Source organism: Melospiza melodia, chromosome 6 (genome assembly GCF_035770615.1).
Source record: "Melospiza melodia melodia isolate bMelMel2 chromosome 6, bMelMel2.pri, whole genome shotgun sequence".
Taxonomy (NCBI): Eukaryota; Metazoa; Chordata; class Aves; order Passeriformes; family Passerellidae; genus Melospiza; species Melospiza melodia.
In genome coordinates, this window is record NC_086199.1 from 22,733,563 (window position 1) to 22,753,386 (window position 19,824).

Below are 19,824 nucleotides of genomic sequence, written 5' to 3' on the forward strand. Positions count from 1 at the left end.
GGGCCCTGCCTTGCTAATGAAATAGAAGGTTCTAGGCAACAATACCACCTTGAGATGCTACTTTTTTTCTAGCGGCTCATTTCATGAGGATACTCACTAAAGTGACGGTCAAGGGGGATGCTAACACCAGCAAAAAGCACGAGTTTTTAGCCATCAACCATTTGGGCACTGAATCTGCCCATTTGGCCCTGTAACCATAGGCAGGGCAGCTGCCTTCCCCCCAGACAGAGCAGTGCCTCTTCCAAAGGCACTGTGGGGATGAGGGTCATCAGCCTGCAACAGACACAGCTGTGCTGGTACACACCCCACAGGACAGCTGGCCAGCACTGTAAGGGTGCTCAGAGCATGCCTTGCGTGTCCTACTGCCAGGCAGGTAGGTTCTGCTGGTGGAGGTAGTGCTAATACTTCTCTACAGCCAAACCTAGATCACACCCATCAGAGGAGCAATAAGTATCTCCAAGGGCTGCACTAGGATACAAACCAACAACATTTAGATTTGACTATCCTCTTGCTATTTAAGGAGCACTTTTTTTTAATCTACTACAGTTCATACACACAAGGTCCAAAAGCAACAATATAAGGTCTAAATATTTGTCAAGCTGTCAAATGCCCATTAATGAGATGCTGTAAGTCAGCTGAACTGAAAAGTGAGAGCTTACACTCCTAATTTATGTTCCCAGACTTCTGCCTACACACTGTGGAGCAAAGGATAAGCACTCAGATGTCTCAGTGATTACCTCTCCCAACAGTAAAACACATACCAAAAATATAGTGTCTTAAGAATGACGTAAGAGTTATCAAATGTTTGTGGGATGTCTGTGAACATCACAGGTGTCCAGTGCTCTCAAGCAAGGGTCAATGCTATCTGCAATACCCTTGGAGGTGTCCTGTAGAGATTTCTCAAAATAAAGTATGGGACAGCCTGAGAGAACCAGAGAACTGTGGCTTTGCTGGCACTGCTATAATATTTCACCCAGCCAAAACCCTTGACACAACATAAATATCCCCCAAACCCCTCTCTCTAAAAGAAGAAATTGTTCCTCTAAAACTAGGATGAGAAGCTGGGTCATCAGATGAGGGCAAAATTGGTTTAAAAGCCATTAAGAAGAAAGCAACCTAGGCATTCAGGAGCAATCACAGCTGCTGGGGCTGATCAGGAGAGACAGAGGGAATTATTTATTTATGGACTTCCTGCTCTCCCTGAGCGGATCTCTCCACTGGGGAAGCTTTAAGAGGAGTGGGGAGCAGAAGGCAGGTGCTGCTTGGAGTCCTCCAGAGATTTTCCTGGTCTGGGCCTCAGGAGAGTTAAACACAGTTCATGCTCAAAGCATCCTGGAGCCATCAACTTATCCTTCTCAGAGCAGGAAAGGCAAGCAAGAGCATCACACAGATCTCTGCTGGGATGAAGCACATGGAGAGCCCCAGGCACCCAGACTGCCATGCAGGCTTTGCACAGCTTTCAGCAAGACCTCTTTAGTGCAATAGTGCTTGAGTACACAGACATTTCTCTCTTCTTGTGGTTCAGCTGCTTCCCTTTAAACACAGATCAAGTGTCTCTAGGGACCCAGCAAGCATTTAACAGACCTGCCTGATGGAAGGACCTCCAATGAGAAAACCAAGACCCGAAACTCCCAACAGACATTCTCAATTCAATCCACATCTGAGAAAGCAACCCTGAAGTTACATGCAACCAGATTCTAACTGCACAGAAAGCATGTCAGTCTAGTCTATATCCAAAGCTCACCTAAACATTTTAAACTTAAGGGGAGGGAAAGACTAGCGGAGTAAACATGAAGAAATATGTGAACTGAAAAAGGTCAGCATGGAAATAGAGAGTTATTGATATGGTATTAAGAATTCCTTTTCAAGATGCAGTATTGTCTTTCTCAATGCAATTTCTTACTGTTTCCTAAAACTGGAGGATGAGGAGGAGTTATTCCCTAAAATCACAGTTGATAGTCTTCTATCAACTGCTCCCTAAAAGAACACACTTCAGCATTCAGAGATGACCCTTCCTAACAAACTAAAAAAAGTTGTAGAGACAGACAGATCTGCCCAGTCAGCCAGATCTGGTAACTATCTTCTTGTTCTGGCCTTGGTCAGAGGGTCAGAGACAGGTACAAGGGGTGGAAGCTACCAACCACTGCCAGAGTCTTTCACTAGAAGATGTTGCAGAACTAGTGTTGCAGGAGAGTCACTAATGGGGATTGAACAGATTATGAGAGAGGTACAGCCTGCAATGTGTCAATTCATGTCTGCCTGCAATTCATTACTGATGAAATGCCAGAGACTGAGACGAAAAGGGTAGGAGCAGATGGCAATCTACTGCTTTAGACACATCTCATTCAACTATCCAGTTTATTTCTGCCCGGCCTCTGCTAGTATATCTTGCATTACTCCACACCAGTGATGCTTTTCCTCAGCTCTGGTCTCAAATCAATACATTGTTTTGTGCCATTAAAGCTACTGCAAAGGCAGTTGTGGTGGCAAAATAACTCATTATGCTTTGGGAAACCTTTGAAAAGGAAAGGACTGAAGAGCAAGACAGTATCATCTTCATTAAGATCAGTGATCCAAGGCAACCTCAACATCAAAAAAGCACAAAATCTAACCATGAGGGTATTTCAGCAAGTCCTAACTGCCTCCTCCCCAGTCTGCTCCTCCCCACACTTAAAGAGATTTCTGCTACTTGTAAATTTATTAAACCAGATTTGTCCTTACCGTTTATATTCCTCCAAACAAAGGGCAGTAAAAAAGGGATCTTTCAATAAAACAAGTCTTACTTGGCCTTTCAAAGGAAAATTCTTCTGCTGCCCATTGAGAGACAGGTTATGTTTTTAGAGTTGTGTAACCTTTGTTTCCCACTCTGGGAAGCACATCATTAAGCACTGACAGCTACATAGCCCTGAGAGGGGAGTGCTCCAGAGATGGCTGCATCCCCCAGGGAGCTGGAACCAGCAAGCCTCTCCAAGCTAGGGCTCTCCAGGGAGCTGTTCTGCTTCGACCATTGACTTGTGGCTTTGCAGGGCCAAACCAAATACACTTCTAGTTCATAAGGGCTGGGGTTTTTAATTTGTGTGCTTTAACATATGTTGTTTAGGAAATTCAATTAATCCCTTAGTTTGCTAAATACAGCTTTAGGTTCTAAAATCCTTCAGAGTTGTAGTGTCCTTTACCCTTTCATGCTCATATGCCGTTTTTATTTCCCTTCCAACTTGCTAAAATAAAAAAAAAAAAATCCATTTTGATTCTGTTCCTGGTCACTTGACCTTGCTTTCAGGTTGGCACACCAACTTTCCCTGCCACAATGGTCAGATTACAAAACCAGAAGAGGAACATTTCCCTCCCTGTTGCTGCACAGGCAGCCCCTGATAGTATTAGTGATGCCCAGTGTTCACCTCCTCTCATTTCAGGCTTTCTTTGCATGAGAACGTTACCACAGTATAATTCAAGGTACAATTTGAAATAGATTAACTTAAGCTAGTGCAAGAGGCACTCATTACTATCGAAACTTAATCTGTTTAGACAACCAATGAGCAAAAATGAAACATCCTCAAACTGGCAGGAGAGCATTCACAACTGGGATTTTCAGTAGTTTAAATGGATTGTTCCAAAATCAATGCAATTTAAAGTGTACATCTTACTTGTGTAGAAAAGATATTCTCTGAATTGAGGAAACAACAGCACTGGTGGAATAAATGACTGCCTGTCCAAGAGTGCAACACCCATTAGTGACTACTACAAAGCAACAGGAAGGAGTAGCTGGGGAGGTAAGGCCACTTTCTTGCACACAGCCTGTTAGGAAATACTGCATTCAAATTGACTGCCTACAAGCACCCAAGAAAGAGCATCCAGAAGTGACAGCCAGGTAACAAAAGTTTCAGAGACATCCCGGCATATTCAGGATCCTCCCTTGCCTGGGAAACAGGAGGGAAAAAGAAAAAGAAAGCACATGTGGGTGGTGCTGCTTTGGAATGTTTTCTGCTGCTCATGCAGCACATGCATTACACAGAGGTGCAGGGTTGCAGCCAGCAGAGGATGCAGATTAGTTCTTGTAAAGAGAGCTGTGGACAGAGCAATAATCTACATCTGGCAGCACTCCTGCCCCCTGTCCCTGCCATCCAGGGCAGCCCACAGAGCCCTGTTGTGAAGAAAAACCTCTCAGAAGATGCCACAGCCTTTGGGAGAGGCTGGGGCCAGAATCCCCTCGTGTCAAACAGCTCTCCGGCCCAGGATGTGACTGCGGCTGGCCAAACACGTTAGCTAATGAAGATTGAGGCAGGCAGGCAGAGACATCCCGTCAGCCTGTTAATCCACTTAGGGGAGGAGAAGGGAAACCTGAGCTGAATTCCTCTGTTCCCTGCAAGGGACTGTACTGTCCTGGCTTTAGCACTCCAGGCAGAGCAAATCCAGCCAGAGATGGGCCATGGAAAGCTCTGAGTGCAAGCCTAGAGCTTCTGGGAGACAGGAGCAAGAGCCCAGGCAGGAAACCACAGTCCCTAGAGAGAAAGTCAGGGCAGGATGTTGTGCCCACTGGGAATTAATGAAGTAAATTGAATTTTACTTGCCCTCTCATTGGGAGAAAGCAAGAGGGGTATATAAGTGGGCTTTTACACAACAGCATGGTAGGGAGAACAAACAAACACACCTTACACGCTTTTCACTGCCCTAAAATGGTTCCTGAGAATCAGATTCCTGGGCTAGCGAGTCAGAGTGAATATCTGCACCCCAAACACCCTTCCCAACAGGGACAGTATGCCGGCATTGCCTCGCGTCCACCTTAACTGGCAGCTTGTAGGGATGATGGGCGCCCATCCCAGGAAATGTCAGATTATCCTTAACCACCAGAGGGTGCTCCCCATCTCAAAGACAGAGTCAATGTCACAGATGCACCCAGACAGCCAGAGGAGCCCTGACTTCCAGCAGTCGTGGAATCTGAGCAAGGGAGAAATTAGAAAATTAATAATAAATAACAATTAGCGATTCCAATCCTGTGTCTCACTTCTGTTTTCCCATCCCTCCAGGCCAGGCAAGCTAAGGCCCCCCATCCCATTTGTCCTCTGTGTCCTGCTCAGTCAGGTGATTTTCCTCACACTGAAGATTAAATCACTTTTATTCATTCCTCCTGGATCGTGGATCCAGAGCAGGAAATAAACACTTTCTGCTTGGCAGGTCTGTAAGAGTGAGACTCCAACTTCCTGCCCCTGGGCAAGGTTAGGATCATAGCCTCTGGTCAAACAGTTTTTGCAAATGAAGGTCTGACCTGTGCCTGCACTGCCGCAATGGTGTGAGGGCCACTAGCCCTTATGTTCAGGTTCATTTACCCCACTCTGTCCTAAGCTAGTTTTCCAGAGAGCAGAGTGCCTGTTGTGCAGGGATGCTTCAGGATGGTGTTTTAAAACATCAGTTTGGGGGCACTAACACTGCCTAACTCTATCAATAAAACACCTGTAGGCAAAGACTGCTTACTTTGGTAATGCAGTGACCCACAGGCTCCCTCCTTCTCCCACTGAAGGGAAGCAGAGGAGTGTGACTGGGGTTGTACATTCATGAGCTGTGCATCTGGCAGCACACCACCCTGTGCCTCAGTTCCTGCTTGCATAGGTTAAAAGTAATACCCAAGAGTTGCATCATATGTGGAGAACAGAGCAGTTAGGATGAAATCATAATGGTTATAGTCCACCCTGAGATTTAGAAGAGAGCTTAAAGCATGCCAAGTAAGATCAGACACCTATGCAAAACAGACTAGCTCTGCTGACGTGTCTGGCATAACATCTGTTTGTCCCAGCCCCAGCTTACTTTGATAGTCCAGGTCTGTATATCCCATGGGGAAACCAGCTCTCATTGATGGCTCCCACCCAGCACATGTGCTGCCTCTTGCTGTCTGACCCCTACAAGAACAGATTGTTATATTTTTTAAATTGTTCTTTGCTCTCCTTTTGCCACTAAATGCCAGGCCCTGCCTAAGGGGATTTTTGTGAGAGCTCCTGCACTTGGGTACCCTGGCATCACTTTTTTGTGTGTTGTCTTTAAACCAAACAATACATTTATCTAATGAAACTGTTAACACTGAGCAGTTAAACCACTGCAAATGACACTCATTCAGTCTCTTACACAGGTTAAAATATGTTTGATAGGTTTGGCTTACTTTATTTCCTGAATGAACCATCATCTGTAGCACATGTGGGAACCAGTGCTTTCCAAGTCATAAACCAGCCAACAGCAATACTAATCATCCTTGAGAGAAGCATCACATTCTACAGCTTAAATAGGCCAATGATTTCTTCAAGTATTTGAGATAGTTAATAAGGGAGAAAAGGGGGAAAATATAAGAGAAAAATATTTTATGGCACATTTTTAAACATCTTAGACACCTGCAATAGACAACTCTAATCCTTACAAACAAAATGTCAGGGATAGATGACAAAGGTCTACTTCCTCTACCATTTGTAACATTCTCTCTTCAAATTACAGCAAATATCAGACATGGCATGGAAAGATTAACCAACTTTAGGTTTGTACACTTCTCATCCCAACACCATTAACCTTTTACTTCTCAACTTGATACAGTTTAACACTTCTGCATTACAGTCACTACACACTTCATAGAATCAAAGAATGGTTTGGGATGGAAAGGACCTTGAAGATCACTTAATTCCAACCCCCCGCTATGGACAGGGACACATTCCATTAGACCAAGTGGCTTCAAGCCCCATCCATTCCAAGGATGAGGCAGCCACAACTTCTCTGGGCAACCTGTTCCAGTGCCTCACCACCCTCACAGTAAAAATTTCTTCCTAAAATCTAATTTCACTTTGAAATTAGATTTTAGGAAGAAATCACTTTCACTTTGAAGCAATTTCCCCCTTGTCTTATTGCTACATACCTTTGTAAAATGTCCCTCTTATATTTGTTCCTAAACAAGCACATAAGCAGTCATCAAAATTGTGGTCATTTAAAATTATGTACTTTGAATATTGTATTTCTGCATACTTTCAGCAATTCCCTAAGCTTTGCCATTCTTCCTGCACACGTGACAGCAAAGACTTCTAAAGAAATTTCCTAGCCCTAGTGACATTGTCCTCTTGCATATTGCTGCTGGGGAACTTATTGTTTTAATTACTGTTAGTAGGCTGTAAGTTCTGAAATATCCCAAATTCCTTCACTGTTAAGAACAAGAGCACCTGGGTGTCAGTTTTGCTCATGATGGCAAACTACAGGATCAGATCTGCCTTTCTCACTCACACAAATCTGCACCTCAGTGGAGATTACAACACGTGGAATACATAATATAGAAATGAGCGGGTTTTAACTTCCTGCATTTAGTTGACCTGCAACTACATGAAATGGCAGCACTTAATCCAAATGGAGAGGCTGGGACAAAATGATCTTAAACTCATAGATCTGTATAGCCTGACAAGACTCAGGAAACAAAAACTGTGTTAAATAGAGCAGACTACAAGTGAAGTCAAGAGTTAAGAAAAACCACAATTGTGTTTACTTGTGAAAAATACTCTTAAGCCTCAAGTACAGAGTATTATTTTAGAGTCCATAATTACAGGATATTTTTTTCACAGTACCTCATCTCAGACTGCACTCAGAAGGGATTTTTCCTATGTAATGAGCAGCTGCTTGAGATGCTGGTTTCTGCTCATTGTTCAGGGTGTGGCCCCAGGCCTTATTTACTGCATATATATTCAAACCTGGCTCTAGAGATTTATTAATTTCCTTATGTGTTTTTCTATGGGTTTGACATTATACTGTCCAAGAGCTTCACTACCCCAAGATCATTTATTTCCACATACCTCTGTGAGAGGAGAGGGTATTTTTATTCCCATTTTATGGATGAATGACTGAACATGGTGTTAAAACATATCTGTTTTCTGAGTGCCTACTCCAAGACACCAACAGCCTGACTGATCCGTGCTTATATAGGACCTTGGGTTTAGTGGATTCTCATTCAGTTAATTACCAGCTTTAAGCACTCAGTGTTTCTGTAAAGCAGGCCCTTTGGGACCAAAAGGTCCCCTATAAAATAAGGAACACACAATTAAACAACCCCTGGAATAGCAACTGCTTCAAAAAACCCCAAAAACTATCATATATAAATGGTCACGTACAGAAAAGAAGTCAACTGTCAGGTCAGAATTTCACTGCCTCAGCTGTAAAAGCTTCCCTTTCTCTCCTGCAGTCCCTTGTCTCACTCAATACACACCTGACAAATGAGGCAGGGGTCCTACAGATGGTGTCCTTCACTGTGTAACTCTGATTTACCTCAGAGCAGGTCCATCACATGCAGTGAATGAGGCAGGGGTCCTGCGAAGGAAACAGCACACAGTGATGTAGCTCAAACACGAGTTGTGTAAGACACACAGTCAGGGAGGCAGAAGTGCTTGAAGAGGATAACTGGTCGTTTTCCATTGTCCAGTTTTTGCATTAGTACCATTTTAAAAGCCATTTTTAGAGTTTGCTGTTACTTTTACAGCAAAGAAATTCTGTCAGGAAGCATCAAAATGACACTTTTGTGGATAATCAGAAGGGATGAATCCTTCACTTGGGCCACTACAACCAAGATAACAGAGTAAACAAAGGTAGCCCATCCTCCTTTGTGAAAACTGTCATGAGGAGCATGAAACACTGAATGAATTTCAGACCCTGGTGACAGCTGAGAAGTCATGATGCAGAGGCTCCTCCAACCATTCAATCCAAGTCATGCCTCTCTCCTCTCTAGCCCACCCCAGCCCACTTTCTTCTCCTCACTGTCTCTGCCTTCCCATGCTAAGCCTTTCCTTTGCCCTCATCTCACCCTTCCAAACACTATTCCCCCACACTCCACAGCCTTAGCCTGTTCTTCATCAACTGCTTCCCCTCCTCTCCTTTTTGCCCAGACCCCCTTGCACTGTCTTTCCATTCCTGTTTGGTGGCCCCACTTATGGACACTAGCTGATTTAGAGCTTAGCAAAGAGGAATCTTCTTGATTTGTTTCTAAATGGAAGGAAGGATGTTTTCTTTCAAATATAAAAAGTGCTGTTTTGGATAATAATTTCTGCAAAAATTTCCACAAATAATGGAGAGTGGCAGTGGTATGAATAACTGAAATGAAACCCCACTGGATGAACCAGCAAAGAAAAAAGATGGTGCTACTAGTCTGTCTGTTGTATGAAGCAGTGGAAACAAAGACAAAAACTAAGGAAGTTGGTTAAGCAAGAAAGAGTGCTGCTGCCATCTCTTTTGAAGACTTACCTGGTTGGAAATATCAGCATTTGGATGGCAGGCCTTTGAAGGAATGTGGAGCACTCGTACTCCTTTGTAAACTATCCTGGTACCTTACAGATGCTTGTGCTTATTTGATATAGGCACCTGCACACATCTCAAGCTTGCATCGGCTGGTCATACATGTCTTAACAACTCACAGTTACAAAAAAGAGGGCTAGGACCAGGTCAGATGTGAGGTGCATCCTTCCATCCCAATGGATAATGCTATATCAGTCTTATTCTTTCAAAACAGGCTAGAAAAACATCTGACAAAAATTTTATCCTCTCTCAGACAGTCTGTTCTAATGCTTCTGTATCAGCATCAGTTTCTAACATCAAACTGAAATCTCCCACATTGCAATCAAAGCCCATTTACTTTCACCTCTGTCAACATCAGACATAGCAAATGACTTTAATCACTTCCTCTTGGACAAAGCCTCTTACTATTTGAAGACTCATTCCCCAGATCTTGCTTAACATCTAGATTTCCAAGACAGAAATACTAACCTGCCCAACAGAAACAAATTAGCACTTCAGTCCCTTTAACTTAATTCCTGGGCATCCAATTTTATCACTTGGAAGGCCAGAGAGTTTATAGGAACATCCAGAACAAGACACTACGTTGCAACTGGCCTGCTGGCTTGCAGTAGACAAACCAAATTTCTCCTCACCTCCTGGGAAACTCACTGTAGTTAAAAATAAAAACAAAAAAGGTAGAGGGGTGGGAAATGTGAGAGCCTCAGTCCTTCACTGAGGCCTATCTCCCACCTGAATTCAATTTCTCACACATTTCCAAAATCTTGATCTGGAGTTTTGGGAAACTTGAGAAGATATATTCTGATAAATCAAGTCTATCATATGTTACATTCTCTATGTAGAGCAGCAGAATCTCTTAGCAGTCTTTGATGAGGCTGAGAGCTGTTCCTGTGTCCTTACATCCAGTGCTGTGAGTACAAACCAGACAGATGCAATATACAACAGTTCCCTGGAAACTGGAAGTCCACATCCTTGGTGCACCTAAGTATGAGTGTACACAATGGCCAGAACTGTGACCAGAAATGTCATAAACTTAAAAATGTGGGATTTAATATTAATTAGATAACACAAGTTTGCCTCCAGTGTCACAGCCTGTGAGCTCCCAGGGCAGCAGGAGCCATTCCATGAAGACAGGAAGCAGAGGACCCTACTCTGCCATAGGTGTTGTGGTGGGGGAAGGCGAGCTGGCAGCCCAAAGGCACAAGCAATGGTTCTGCACTGTGTGTTTGCACAACTGCTGGGGAGCATATCCCTGGGTGATGTTATTCACAGGCCTTGGCCGACAGTAAATAAGACGGTGGAGCTTGATTCATGAGGGATGACAGGAAATCTATAATGTGTGGGCTCTATAATCTGCTCGCTACTGCGTAGCAAAATGAAAGAACAACAGTCCAATTACCAAGTCCTTGCTGATCCCAAGCACATCCTCCAGATCTTGTTCTGCTCAGAGCAGTGGGAGTTTATTGGCAACAATGGAAACCAAGGTCTGGCACATGCCATCTTCCATTTTGGGATGGCAACAGTATTTTGGAAGTGTCAGACTGCCTTAGAGCGGATAAAAATGCAGCCAAGCCTGTGGCATGATCTTCAGAGAAAATTTCTGCTGAGTTTAGTCCACCATAGGACTGTTCTCGTGGACAGCAGCTGCTGCACTCCACTACAGGCACTGTCTGTCCCAAGGGGCTGGTTGAGCCAGGGAGCAGTGATCTACCCAGCCTCTTGCTCTGTGGGGGGACTGTGAACACCATTCCCTGTCATAACACAAAACAATCAGAAGGTAGCTCCATGAAACTGAAAACAGGGCTGTGATCCAGCAGGACACAGCAGCCGGGATACAAATGATGACCAAAAAACACCTTAAGGGGAAGGAGACAGAAGATGGGAGGGGTATGTGTATTCTGGGGCCAAACAGAAGAGAATTGGCTGAAGCTAGTATTCATACCAGGTGCTGAATTGGCCCAAAAGACAGCAGGGATCAAGGCCATGTCAGAAGCAACCACAGAGCAGACTGCCCTCATACCGCCAGTGCTGAAGACACATGGAAAGACAGAAGAAGGTGTATTTCAGACAAAACAGCCATGAGGGTAGTGGGAGGGAGGAGGGCTGACAGTTCCAGACAGAAAGAGAAGAAAATAATTTTGATTCCTACTGTGCAGTGCCAGAAAATCCACAGGGAAGCCCAGGCCTGGGAAGGCACAGGACCAGTCAGGTGAGGATCCTAGTAGCTTAGAAGAGTCAGTTCTCTCATTTTTCTCTAACCAAATGTATGTTTCATTCCTTGGGCCTCTAGTCCTTAACACCTTTCAGATCTATCTTCCGCCCTCTAGGAAAGGGGCAAGGGGAACCTTTCCCACTCTGGCAACAGGTAAACAGCATGTCAGGGTGGGGAGAGCAGAACAATTTCCATTCGGTCCCTAGCAGAGGCCTTCTTGGCTGAGCGCACACTCTGGGGACTGCCGTCCTTTCCCTGCTTCCCCCCACAACAATCTGCTGCCACCTCCCCCCTCCCTTGTTATCTGTCAGTAAACAGTAATTAAAGAAGTGGCCTGCTTGATAAAGCTCCCGCCTGCCCTCACACGGTGCTGCCCTCTCGGACGTGTCTAATTAAAATCCTGATGAGAAGATGAAGAAATCCCAGCTGCTGGAGTCTGCTGACTCTCTCTGCGCTCGGCCTCTTCATTACTGACGAAGAGGCAAAGAGATATAAAGGACCCCGGGAAATGCTCCGACAGCCCAATCGATAGAGCCTTTTGTGGAGCGTGCTGCTCCGCTCAGGACTGCCTTTTGAACTGTGTGGATAACGAGGATGCCGGAGCGTGGCCCGCTGCATGGGGCTGATGGGGCCGGGCCCTCCCGATCCCGCTACACCGCCGCTCCCGGGAACACGCTGAGGGCCCCACAGCTCGGCAGCCGCTCCCACCATACCGTGAATCCGCTGGTATAATAGCTGGGGCACTTGCCTGCCCCCCACCACGCCAGGAATCGCTGCTTGCAGTGCCAGAACCCTGTCAAACCCCTAGGCACTCCATCAGTTCTGTGCAAACATCTGTGGTGTTGCATACAACTGCGAAATCCTGAGGGCCAGCACAGACCTTCCCTAAGCAAAACCAGCAGCGCACACAGTGTGCACACCGGTGGGTTTACATGTCTGCTTTTACATGAGAAGGCTGTGGTTTCACTGCTGTCCCAGGATTTTGTGCCAGAGGGAAAATGTTGGTGTGCACAAAATAAAACAGCAAAGGTTTACACACGCGCACAGCAATATCGTCATTGTGAGTCACTATAACTATATTTAGACACACTTCACTTCATGCAAATATATCCGCTACATGGTTTTATTCATGCGGGAATTTTTTAATGTGAGATCGGCTTTACCTGGAAACGAGCCATTTTCACTGTCCAATTCATGTTTATCTCAAACACCAGAGATTTCCTTGCTCTTAGGTTGAAGATGAAAGGAATAGTAAAAAGGTGGAGCAGATCTATACTTTCCAAAGTTTGAAAGCACATGTGAGGCACCTGCCTCCACATCCCTTCTGAGACAGCAGCAAGCCCACAGGAGGTACAGTACCTTCGGAATTCAGATCACGTGCAAGAGTGAGAGTGCATACATGCTTGCAAATACAAGCGCACAGTGTATGTGCATGAAGGACATGCACATTCCACATGTGAAATCAATAAAAGAGTGAGCTTTATTCTGATTCACACCTCTTGCCTCACAAACCACTACTCTTCATGCAATCAGCAACAGTCCAGCAATAGTTGGCTCTCTTTTCAGAGTCTCATCTAAGTCCTTGTATGCAGTTTATTCAACAGACTCAGTCACTTTCTTTTCCATTTCCTCAATTGTAATTACTTTTACAGACCACATGTACTGGGAAAAAAGAAGAAAAAAGAAAAAAGGAGGAGAAAAGGAAAAAAGAAAGAAAAAGAAAGAAAGAAAAAAAGAATGAAAAAGAATGAAAAAGAAAGCTTGAGAAAAATATATTTCATTAAAGCCTCATGAAGTAAAAAAATATTTATTTCTGTTACAATTGCCATAATCTCTCCCCACTGTTCTCCTTGTCATGCCAGGTTCAAGGAAAAGGAACAAATCATTCCTGGACTGGTTTACCGCTGAATTAAACTTGCCAAAAACCCCAAACCATCTCAAAACAAATAATAGCAAAATAAAATCAGCAACAGCAGGAAGCGATCAGGCAAATACAGAAGCAGTGGACTCAATGTTAAAAGCTCAGGAATGCCACTACTAAGGGGTTTTGGGGAGTCCATTGGAAAAGACGAACAAAGAGGGGCAGCAGATGAGAGGTCCCACGGCAATGGTGGCAGAAGCACTGTCACTGGGAAGTTCACAGCTTCTCTTGGCCCTCAGCCTCCCCTGGCAAGAGACGCTGTTGTGCAGATCAAGGCAGCAGTGCTGGATGCACAGAGCTCAGCACGCAGTCCCTGCCTGTCCCACTACCTGTGCTTGATGGAATGACACATTGCTGCAGCAGCTAATAAATAGAAGTAATTTGATTAGCTTTCCCTAACTAGCGATAAGATCCTGACAAACCCTTTTTAATGCGTTTCTGGAGCAGGATGAAATTGTTTCATTTGGCGAGCAGGGCCCCACGGGAGTTGCCTCCAAGCTCCTTTAGTGAGAGGTAAAAATATGCCAATCATTAATGAGGGGAGAATTACGGAGACTTTAATGCAATCAGAAAAGAGGAGCCCTGAGGCAGCTGGGGAATAAAACCTGCCCTTAAATCAGAGGCAGGCAGCCGGAGCATGGAAATAAAGGCATACACAAGCATGTACATGCACACACACACACCTACCACACACACAGAGCTTGCAGAGCTGCTGTAAATACACTGGGAGTTTTGCCTAGGCAATAAACACCTATCTCAGCAAATGGAATCCATCTTCCCTCCAAAAGATTTTTAAAATCACAGTAAACTATACCCATTTGGCAGCCCCCTCCCTCTGCCAGGAGGGGACCATTGCCCAAGAGAATTGCAGGTTTAAACATTTAAAAAGCCAGAGCCTTTTGTGAAGGAGGCATATTAGCTGTTTGAGTGTCCAGCAGCAGCAAGGCAGCTTTGCCAAGTGGAAAGGTGCCTCTCTCAGGGCCAGACTTGCTGCATGAACACAACATGTATAAACTGCTCACTGTCCTGCACTCGTGCCAGAGGCAACATCTACTACATGGTGAAAGGCACCTCCTCCCATCCCCTCCTCAACCACTTCAGTGAATTCCCTCCCTCGTGCACAAATCATGTAACATTTATTCCTTAGTGAAACAGAAGTTTAAAGCTGCTGGCATTTTCTCTGGCACTGTGGCAGGCCCTAGTGGCCTGGCTGGTCTGTATTTTGCAGGGGTGTGTGTGTTCTTTCAGAAACTTGTCCTATGAAAGAAAGCATTCCATCTTTCTGCAGCGATTCTCTAACCCTTTCTTGCATAATACAGATAGCTGCATCAGCACAGACCGTCCCAGAGAATGCTAGCTCTCAGTTTAATGGCATAAAAAGCAGGACAGGAGTTTTCCCATATCTTTTTAGCATTCATCTTGTTTACTTGAAAATAATGAGCAAGACTACTTGTATATCAAACACCAGACACCTTTTCTCCACCAGATATCCAAAACATGATGCTACAAAGCCTGGGCATGAAGTACTTCAGCCCTTTTCCCCTACAGAGAACTGAATGGGTTCTGAAAACTCTAAGAGGAAAATCAGTTCTAATTTCTGGCCTTAATATACACTTGAAGGGATGTGAGACAGCTGTTTTTTTCTCCCATAACTCCTGTACTGCAGTGAGTGTGGCACCCCTGCCTTCTGCTCGGTGGAATGACTGTTCTGCTTAGCGTGCACTGAAACAATACACTCCTGTATTGAGAAAGCAAGGCTGCTGCTTCTTCTGTCCCTGAGATGTATCGGACACCTCTGCTGTGCTTCTGCACCACATTCTCACATACACAGACAGCTGTGGAGCTAAAAACCCTGGGCAAGTGACTGCCAGCTATTTAGCCCTAAAGGTAAAGAAGTTACAAAGTCACCAAACAGAGTAAAATATTAAGAACAAGTAAAGAGGGAGCTGTCCTGAGACGTGGAGCTTGAAGCTAAGCAGGTAAGTTATGGTATGCAGCTGCCACATTCCCAAATATGTATCAAGCACAGAGCTGCATGTCCCACTGCTAAATGATCATAGAATACTTATCCCCAGATAAGGAGGCCTGCACATCCCTCATCAGCAACTCCTGCTGGTCACTTGAACACTATGATGATGGGCTCCCAAGGTAGTATTGCAAAACTGTCTGTAGCTGAAAGCTTGAAATGAAAAGCACCTCAGAAGAAAACAAAACATCCAGGGTTTCCCCAAATTCTGTGTATCTGAGAGATCAAAGCAACTGTTGGGAATATTGCTCAGGCAGACTGCATGGCTTCAAAAGTCAAAGAAAACACTTTCCAAAAACACGAACAAGTGAGAAGACCCTATCATAGAAACCATCAAGACTGCAAAAATAGCTAGCAGGAAATTCAGTATGGCTGTAGCACAATGCTGTCTAGCATCCAGAGATTATTTTTCTGCCCCTTTTGAGTCAGGGCCAATTTTGGCCCAAAGTTCCAGTTGAATTCAGTGATTTCTTCCAGTCAAGAGCTTTGGGCTATTCAAGACAGTTACTATACCTCTTCCTTGGTTCCACTTCTAGTGGTAATCCAGGTTTTACTGTCACAGTCCAACCTAGTTTGTGGTGGCTCTCAAGCAAGCAGAGCAGGCTTGTGTCTCCCCTGAGCAGCAGGCAAGGGTCTGAGATGGTGTCACACACTGTGGCTCCACACACAGGCCTGCCTTGCTGCAAGCAGCTCCTTCTCATTCTGGTTTGTTATGATTAAAAATGCACATCACCCTGCGAGGCCTTGGAGTGGAACTCAGCTGGAAATTGGATCATTAATATTCCTTCTCATGCCCATTGCCACAATTTCTTACCTCTCCACAAGCAATTGCTAACAATGCAACAATTGAGGGTCTCAGACTAAAAGTGAAGTCAGGACTAAAATGTTTATTGTTACTCCAATTCATCAACCTTTGTCCATACCCTAGCATGCCATCAGACTTAGGCCAATGTGCTGCATGTCAGCCGTCTTTTGACCCTTTGAACTGCCTTTCCCCAGTTTATCTACCAAAAGCTCTTAGGATCCATATCATCTTAAACCATCAGAAACAGGATTCAAGATTATCCTCATTCCCAAGCAGATGGAAACACAAGGAAAGGAAACAATTAATTCAAAGAATCTATCCACTCCTGTTTTTAACTCTTGGTTACCACACTTTCCACACAGTTAAAGTACTATAAATGGGTTGGAGAGATCAATGCAAAGCAAGGGTAGGACACAACACATGATGGAGAATCCCACAAATGTTCAAAGGGGGATATTTTCTTACCTAGCAGAGTTATCTAAAGGAGCTCGTATCAATCCTATGTGCTGCCACTGCTGCAACTTATTAACTGGGCAAACTAGGAGATGTGCACATCCTCCACCACTAAAATGATCCTTTGACAAAAAGGATCCAGAAGCATAGAAATGGCACAGGACACAGAGCAAGTGATTGAAATCCCCCATAAGTCTCATTGTATGCATTCATTGGCCTATTTGAATGTACCTTCCTGTATGGTATTTACATTAGACAGCAAAAGGCACAACACAACCAGGACTACAGCACTGATTATGGAAAAATAAAAATGAATAGGCGTGTTTTCCATTGGGACATTAGCATCATCTATGGACACTGATATCAGGCAGAGGAAGTTTGTTCTTGCTGGAATTCCTTGGGCTGTGTGCTGCAGTGTCCAAGAGGTTGAACGTCTGCTTGAGAAGTGGAGAAACCTGCAGGCCAGCACGTAGCATAAGGCAGCTGGGAAAACATCACTGCTCACTAGAGTCTGGACAACAACACCTATAAATTCTGCTCCAAATAGCTGTTAATTCTCCATCGCCTTACTCAACTATTTCAAAAACATCTCCTCCCAGTAAACATTTTGCATCTTAGGTGGATAAACTGTTTGGGACTCAAAGGATCTGTTACATATCACTGAAATGACCCTCAGGCTGAGGACTTGCTTCATGTCCCTCTCCACAACACAAATACAATACAAATATCTCCAGAATTAAGTGTTGGCTAATTATCACAAGGGCATGATTTAATTTTAAACTGCTCCTGCCACACACAAATTTGCATGTTTGGCACTTGCATTTTGATGTCACTGTTTCTTTAGTTATGTTTTATGTCAGAAATAATAATTTTCAATGAAAAAAACTCTGACAGTAAAACACATAGCTTCATTACCAGCCACTTCAGTGCAGAAACATGAATGGTGACCATCTCAAAGGGACAGGCTTCATGAATGTACACAGCAGTATCAGTTCAAAGGAATTCAGAAAAGGAGCTGGCCCATCAGTGAGATGGAATAAACAAAACCCTGCCACACTTATTTGAGACAAGCACAAAGAAATAAAAGAAGAACCAGAAGGTCTGAAATTATATGACTGGTCTTACCTACTTAAAATATGCACACTTTTCAAAAGCAAAATTCTAATAAATTTGCTGTGCCACAGCACAGACATTTCCCTTCAAGGAAGAGGAAGAAGGCACCACCTCACCACCTCTGCCTGTTCCCTTTGGCAGCTCAGTCAGTCATGGCATCTCAGCTTACCACTCTGTTCATAGGGGCAGAGCCTTGATGGCTCCTGAAAGCCAACAGAGCTCCAGCAAACACAAATCTGCAGCCCACAGAAAGAGAGGCAAGTCTTACATACATTAAATGTATTTTAAAGAGATGATAGATAAGAACAAAGCTCGCTATACAATTTGTCAGCTCTGGACTCTTCTGAAGATATACAACATTCAATCTCCACACAAGGATCAGTGGCTTCTTGTGAATCACTGAAAGCCACAAACTGTGGGTACCTCAGTCATTCAGCCTTCTATCAATGCTTGAGTGTCAGCTTTTCCTACCTGAGCTGAGAGGAAACTCCTGAGTTTTCCTAATCCTACAAGCCCCAGCCTCCCCAGCATTCCTGAGGCCAGTTTGCATGGCTTTCTAGACATCCCTCTCTGTGACCATGACAAGGGCAGAGCAGAGGGTGCTCATGGCAGTCTTGCTCAGGGAGCACTGGCTACCATGCCACAAATTAATTTAACCCTCAATTTATTTAAGGGGGGGAGGCAGGCAGAAAAATATTGAAAGGTTTCTTCTTTCCTGCCAATTTTTCCCATCTTCTACCTCAGTTCTGGCTGGATTCCCCCTTCCCCCTGTCCTCAGCTAGCACTGCCAGGCTCAGTCCTCCTCACCCTAGCCCCCCCTCCCCAAGGACAAGCAAAGTTATTACAATAATGAATTAGCCAGGCTGCTTACTGCTGCCAGTGGCGAAGGCAATTATACCACTCCACGTCCCCAGCCACCACTCAGCTCCCTCATAAAGAGAGGCTTTTGGGGCCGCTTTGTGCTTTGATTGGAAATGAAGAGATTGCTAATTAGGGAACCCCTGCTGGGATCGGGCTGGCAGGAACAATGGTGAAACGGACGGAGCACACGTCCATTTAGAGAGGGGGGAGAAGAGAGAAATGTGAGCCCCTCTGTAATGTAGTGCATCCTCTACTCACACCATAAACAACAGGGCAGACAATTTTATAGAGATTTTCACCTTTTAAAGTATGCTAATTTGTTTATAGAAAGCAATAATCTGGTGTGTGTTTGCACAGGTCAAAGCCTGTAGTTTTTGTGTACAGTATGCACTGGCGCATGCGTGCGCACATACACTCTTGAAGAAAACACCTCTGGAAACAGCTGTGGGTATCTAGACAGCTGACCACATCTCTCTTGTTATTCACTGGGCAGCAGGCATCAATCCTGCTTTAACAGGGAAAGATGCTGCTTAGAAAAGCCTGTTGATGAGTATTAACATGGAACTTTAATGCCTGATTCAAAAATCACCAAAGTTGAAAATGACTTACCGAATTAGTCAGCTCACCTGAGGCTTGCCCAGCAACCACTTCCACTGCTTTGCCCAAGAGCTTTAAATGACAAGTGGACCTCCAGGAGGAGAAAATTTCACCATTAACACAATATTTTCTTATACTCATAATGAAATTTCTTTTAAATTCAATTGCTCTAAATGCCCATGGAGGGTCACAGGAGCTAAATTCACCTTTCTCATCAGATAAACTGTGCACCAAAAAATTAGAAAAGACCTCCCTCGCAGTGCACAAGCACACCTTGGTGACTTCACAAAACTGCACCAACAGCCCTTATACACGTAGTATGCTGTGGTGTTGGGGTCTAGTGACTTTTAACTCTTGTCAAAGAAAAAAATATCTCCCCCAACATTTCAACATGTAAATCTCACCATTTATAAAATACAGCCCGTCAACAAAAGCAAATATCTCACCTTTTTGTGCAAAGCTGATAGAAAGCAGTTGGAACCTATCCTGCATTACTTGGTTAACTAAGTAATTGCAATAGGAGAGCGTACAAATACCATGTTAAA

At 44.3% G+C, this 19,824-nt stretch overlaps 1 protein-coding gene across 2 annotated transcripts in view; it reads right to left on the bottom strand.

Annotated features, from left to right (window-relative positions):
- The window catches only part of ESRRB (estrogen related receptor beta), a 126,450-nt gene that overhangs the window by 90,223 nt on the left and 16,403 nt on the right, over positions 1 to 19,824 (bottom strand). Inside the window, exon 1 of one of the 2 annotated variants that reach the window (XM_063160241.1) lies at positions 19,292 to 19,334. The exons of the other annotated variant lie outside the window; for it this stretch is intronic. The gene's annotated coding sequence lies outside the window, so the exon portion shown is untranslated. Of the gene's footprint in view, positions 1 to 19,291; positions 19,335 to 19,824 lie in introns of those variants that run through there. 2 annotated transcript variants of the gene reach the window in all.